This window comes from Heptranchias perlo, chromosome 14 (genome assembly GCF_035084215.1).
Source record: "Heptranchias perlo isolate sHepPer1 chromosome 14, sHepPer1.hap1, whole genome shotgun sequence".
NCBI lineage: Eukaryota > Metazoa > Chordata > Chondrichthyes > Hexanchiformes > Hexanchidae > Heptranchias > Heptranchias perlo.
This window is the reverse complement of record NC_090338.1, coordinates 47,658,474-47,664,473: the sequence shown is the minus strand read 5'-3', so window position 1 is coordinate 47,664,473 and position 6,000 is coordinate 47,658,474.

Below are 6,000 nucleotides of genomic sequence, written 5' to 3'. Positions count from 1 at the left end.
TAACTTCCCCAGTGGACTTGTGACATAAAGTCCAAGACTCATTTGTCAAAGTTACCCTATTATTACCCACAGTTTAGAAATGATCTGATTGGTGTATGAACCCACTACTACAGATTAAGTTACAAATGCAGTAGGACTGTCCCCTTCATTGCCAATCAAGAGCTAACTCACACACATCTTCCCCCATCCCCCCACCCAACCTCTTACCCATCCAGGGGATTCAATAAATCCTGTCAGGATGATCCCAAGATCTCAAACACCAAGGGGGAAAAATTGGATAAGGGTCTGTTCTGGGCGATGGTAGCGCGTGCATTACCACTCCATGCCCAATGGACCCTACGCAGGCAGCACGTGAACTTTGTGCTGCCTGATACTTACCCTGAAATCTCCGTGCGGCAAGCGCAGCCCTCGCTGCTGAGAGGCTGCACGGAGAATGAGGAAGTTGGAAATGGGGCGTGGACAGCGCACGTCATCAGCAGCCTGCACTACTTAAAGGTGCAGACGCATTTCAAATGGCAGATACACAGCCAAGGAGGAGAAGGGAGAATGGCATCACGAGTAGCTGCACCAGCAAGAGAGCAGGCACCAAAATTCTCTGACGATGCTCTGGAGGCCCTGGTGGATGGTGTGGACCAGAGGAGGGCAGCCATGTACCCGCAGGGTGGATGGAGACCTTCTAGACTACAGCAGCGTAGGGATTGGCCGGCCGTGGCACAGGAGGTGAATGGGAGGAGCGTTGCACCATGCACGTGGGTGCAGTGCCACAAGAAATTTAATGATTTGACACGAGTGGTCAAGGTGAGTGAATGCAAGTGTCAAGTGGCACATCCTACCAACTGCACCAATACTCCATGCACGACACCTCCTGTCACCCACCCACCCACCAACAAACACTGCCATCCATACGCAATGCTGCATCTCACCTGCACATAATACCAAACTTGCAGGCCACACAACCACCACTCAAGGCACACAAACTGGCAGCTATTCTACCATGACAGGCACATCACCCACACCTTGACACACTGTCCTCTATCTTGCAGGAGAAGGTAGCATATAACAGGAGGGCCCTGAGGCTGGACGGGCATGTCTACACATCCTCAACCCCCCTAGAGGAGATGGTGCTGCGGATTATTGGACGGGCCGTCGCTGCAGCCGTTACAACGTGCCGCGCTGGAGATCCTGGTCAAGGGGTCTCTGCATATCTAATGATCCTTCTCCTTTTCCACATCTCCCTCCCATAATCTTTTCTGACTCAGGTACTGCACATGCTGCCAGCACGCACCTCTTACTTGCTCCTCTCCCCACTCCACAACTCAACCTGTTTCCCTTTGTCATTCCAGAGACCCAAGAGCACTTGGCGGCACCCGAGGAGGAGGAGGAGGACACTGAAGCCACATCGTCACTCGATCTGACACTTGCTTCCACCAGCTAAGAGACTGTCACTGCACGTCCTTTAGAGGTTAGGTTAGAGGAGGGATCTGCACGTGGTGAGACACTGAGCACAAGTGCGCAGGAGCCAGGGTGGGGGGAATGGATACCACAGCTGCCAGCTCGCCGGAGGGTGAGGTCGTTCACTAGTTCTTCTGCAGAGGAGTCAGATGAGGACTTCGATGGGCCAGGCTACAGAAGACGGCTAATGGGCGTACACCAACAAATGCTTGGGGCACTGGAAAGCCTGCCAGAAAGCCTGCGCATAATGATAAGGGGCATGGAGGAGTCCAGCTCCAACTTGGTGCAGGGCTTTGTGCAGAGCTTGGAGCCCATCCTTTCCAACATGGAATGGGTGGTCACCTCCATCAGCGCAGCTGTGGAACCCACCATGATGCAGCATCTGATAACTGATGTCACAGCATCCATTGCAGCACAAACATCTGCCATCCAAGGTCTGACTGCTGCATTTGCAGCTCAGACTGCTGCATTGGAAGTTCAGACTGCAGCTATCGTGACTCTGGGGACCACTGTGGAACAGGGCTTCCAGGGCATCACAGCACTCTAGCAATCCGTTCTACAGCCGATCACCAGGAGTGCTGAGGCACCGCCCCGGGAAAGTGGCGGTGGTGCCATGGCAGTCGGACCTGCTGTCCTCTCTCAGGACGAAGGCATTCCTGCTCCCACCCCTGCCACTCCCCCAGTGCCCCTGAAGTTGCCTGTCGGCCAGCCAGGCCGGACTGCTGCAGCCCATGCTGAGATGGTGCAGTCTGAAGCCGGGCCTTCCAGGCCCAGAACTGCTCGAGGTCATCCTCCAAGGCCATTTGGACGTTCCTCCATTGAAAGCCAGCAGCCTTTCTCCACCCATGCTCCAGCCATTGGGGAAGCACCTCGTAGTAGCACTAGGATAGGTAAAGGCACACGGACAACAGGCACGAAGGGAATTTTAAAAAATTCGTTCATGGGGTGTGGGCGTCGCTGGCGAGGCCAGCATTTATTGCCCATCCCTAATTGCCCTTAGAAGGTGGTGGTGAGCCGCCTTCTTGAACCGCTGCAGTCCGTGTGGTGACGGTTCTCCCACAGTGCTATTAGGAAGGGAGTTCCAGGATTTTGACCCAGCGACGATGAAGGAACTGCGATATATTTCCAAGTCGGGATGGTGTGTGACTTGAAGGGGAGCGTGCAGGTGGCGTTGTTCCCATGTACCTGCTGCTCTTGTCCTTCGAGGTAGTAGAGGTCGCGGGTTTGGGAGGTGATGTCGAAGAAGCCTTGGCGAGTTGCTGCAGTGCATCCTGTGGCTGGTACGCACTGCAGCCACTGTGCGCCGGTGGTGAAGGGAGTGAATGTTTAAGGTGGTGGATGGGGTACCAATCAAGTGGGCTGCTTTGTCCTGGATGGTGTCGAGCTTCTTGAGTGTTGTTGGAGCTGCACTCATCCAGGCGAGTGGAGAGTATTCCATCACACTCCTGACTTGTGCCTTGTAGATGGTGGAAAGGCTTTGGGGAGTCAGGAGGTGAGTCACTTGCCACAGAATTCCAGCCTCTGACCTGCTCTTGTAGCCACAGTATTTATGTGGCTGGTCCAGTTAAGTTTCTGGTCAATGGTGACCCCCAGGATGTTGATGGTGAGGGATTTGGCGATGCTAATGCTGTTGAATGTCAAGGGGAGGTGGTTAGACTCTCTCTTGTTGGAGATGGCCATTGCCTGGCACTTGTCTGGCGTGAATGTTACTTGCCACTTATGAGCCCAAGCCTGGATGTTGTCCAGGTCTTGCTGCATGTGGGCTCGGACTGCTTCATTATCTGAGGGGTTGCGAATGGAAATGAACACTGTGCAATCATCAGCGAACATCCCCATTTCTGACCTTATGATGGAGGCAAGGTCATTGATGAAGCAGCTGAAGATGGTTGGGCCTAGGACACTGTCCTGAGGAACTCCTGCAGCAATGTCCTGGGGCTGAGATGATTGGCCACAAACAACCACTACCATCTTCCTTTGTGCTAGGTATGACTCCAGCCACTGGAGAGTTTTCCCCGATTCCCATTGACTTCAATTTTACTAGGGCTCCTTGGTGCCACACTCGGTCAAATGCTGCCTTGATGTCAAGGGCAGTCACTCTCACCTCACCTCTGGAATTCAGCTCTTTTGTCCATGTTTGGACCAAGGCTGTAATGGGGTCTGTACAAGGATGAATAGTTCTGTTATGTTTGCATATTTTCATTAATTATTTTCATTTATTAATCCATAAATGAGAGTTTGATTTTGCATTTGTTGGTTTTTATTCATGCAATGAGCTGAGAGGGACACCAATGTGTGATCTGATGGAGGGCGATTTGATTGTCTTGTGGGAGGGGAAAGGTGGGGAATGTAGGACTGTTGGTGAGTTGGGGGATGTAGTTCCAATTATTGAAAGCGAGCACGGATCAGGCGATCACGCACAGCCCTTGCAGACAAAGTGTGTGATTCCTACTGCAACTTTGCGTCTTCCTTCACCTCCTCTTTCGGCTCCACCCCCTCCTCCTGCTCCTCTGCCTCTTCCTCCTCTTCCTCTGGCTCAGGATCTTCTGCAGTCATTGGTGGCAAAGGCTGGTCCCTCATGATGGCGAGTTTGTGCAGCATGCAGCAGATCACCACGAATCTGCCCACCCGCTCAGGGGAGTACTGCAGGGCTCCTCCAGACCGGTCTAGGCAACGGAAGCATTGTTTGAGGAGGCCTATGGTGTGCTCCACGATGTTGCGTGTGGCAGCATGGCTCTCATTATAGGCCTGCTGTGCACGTGTGCATGGATTCCTGACCAGTGTCATGAGCCACGTCGTGAGGGGATAGCCCTCGTCGCCCAGTAGCCAGATTTTGACTTGCCGAGTCAGATGAAAGGTAGCTGGCATGTTGGACTGCCGCATGACGAAGGCGTCATGACTGCTCCCAGGGTAGCGGGCATCGACCTCCAAGATGCGATGCGTGTGGTCGCACATCAACTGCACGTTGAGGAAGTGGAAGCCCTTTCGGTTGACGATGACAGCCGAGTTGATGTGCGGGGCACGCAGGGCAATATGTGTGCAGTCCACGGCACCCTGCACCATGGGGAAGCCAGCAATGTGGGCAAACCCCCGTGCTCACTCGTTCTAATTGGCTCTGTCGAGAGGGAAGATGATGAACCTATTCCTCATGTGGTACAGTGCATCTGTGACTTCCCTTATGCAGAAGTGCACTGCATACTGCAAGATGTTGCACATGTCACCAGCAGAGACCTGAAATGCTCCTGAGCCGTAGAAATTCAGTGCCACGATGACCTTCATAGCCTCAGGCAATGCTGTCCTCGCCCTGCTCTGAGGCTGCAGTTGTGGCCGCACCAGTTGACAGATCTCAGTGAGGGCTTCCTTGGTGAACCTCAGACGTCGGATGCAGTCCTTCTCGGTCATGTTGAGGTAAGAGAATTGATCCCTTAAGGCCCTCATTGGGTAGGGCCTCCTGCTCAGTGCCCTGCGCCTCCTCGTCCTCCGTCTCCTCGCAGCTTGACCTTCTGGGCGTGGCCTCTCTGCATGCTCCCAGTCATGCTCAATGCCCAATGGGAGAACTAGCAGACAGTCCATGGTTGGCAGGAATGTTTTTCCACCAGGGTTGTAGTTTCCCGACCCGTAAGGCAATACCTGCCAAAGCACTCTCAAAAGTAATGTAGGAACTCTCAATAAGAATAGGGAGCTTTAAAAAACACTTGCTACTCCTCCAGCAGCCAGAAGCAATAATCCAGCAACTAACCTGCAACACCTGCATGGCCATTTAAATAGCGCAGTTGGGATTCCTTCAGGCACTGTTAGAAACGTTTAGATGGTCGGGGATAAGACTGTGCGTTGAGTTGAGCGTTAAGGTCCAAGATTGTGTGTATCACTTTAAATCAGCGTTGCGCACTGATTGCAGCCATTTTGGGCTCGATTTTACCGTCGGGTTTCCTGTGGGTTTCCAGCGGGGGGGGCCCCTAAAATCCCGATATCCAGGCACGTGACCGGATCGCGCCACGATCCCGCCCACTTCCGGGTTCCCCGATGACGTGCAGGGGTGCGTGCGCGGTGGCCCCCGCTGCTGGGAATCCCGCAGGCAATTAAAGCCAGCGGGATGCCACTTGAGTGTATTTATTTTGCTTGTTCAGGTCATTAACTGACCTGATTAAGGGACTGTGTGTGATTTTTGGGAAACATGGGACTGTTTCACACACTGGGGGAAACAGTCCTAGTTGAACTGGACGTGTTGCAGCCGTCAGCCTGCGGCAGCTGCAAAGGTCCATTTGACAGGTGGGGGGGGGGGGGGGGGACCCTCACCCATTACAGGAGGCCACTCTGTCACTTGGGACAAAGTGTGGCCTCCACCACCCCCCTCCGGACGGTCAAAGTCACTAACCTGCACACTCACCCTGGGGTCCGGAGACATGTGCCTACCTTGCGGACCCCCTCAGATGTACATATTGCGGATGGGGGCCGCCGTAGCTGCAGTCATGACCCCCTCGGAGGGCGAACAGCATCACCAGCCTCGCCATCCACGCCGTCCACCTCTGACACGTGGAGCTCCACAACAGA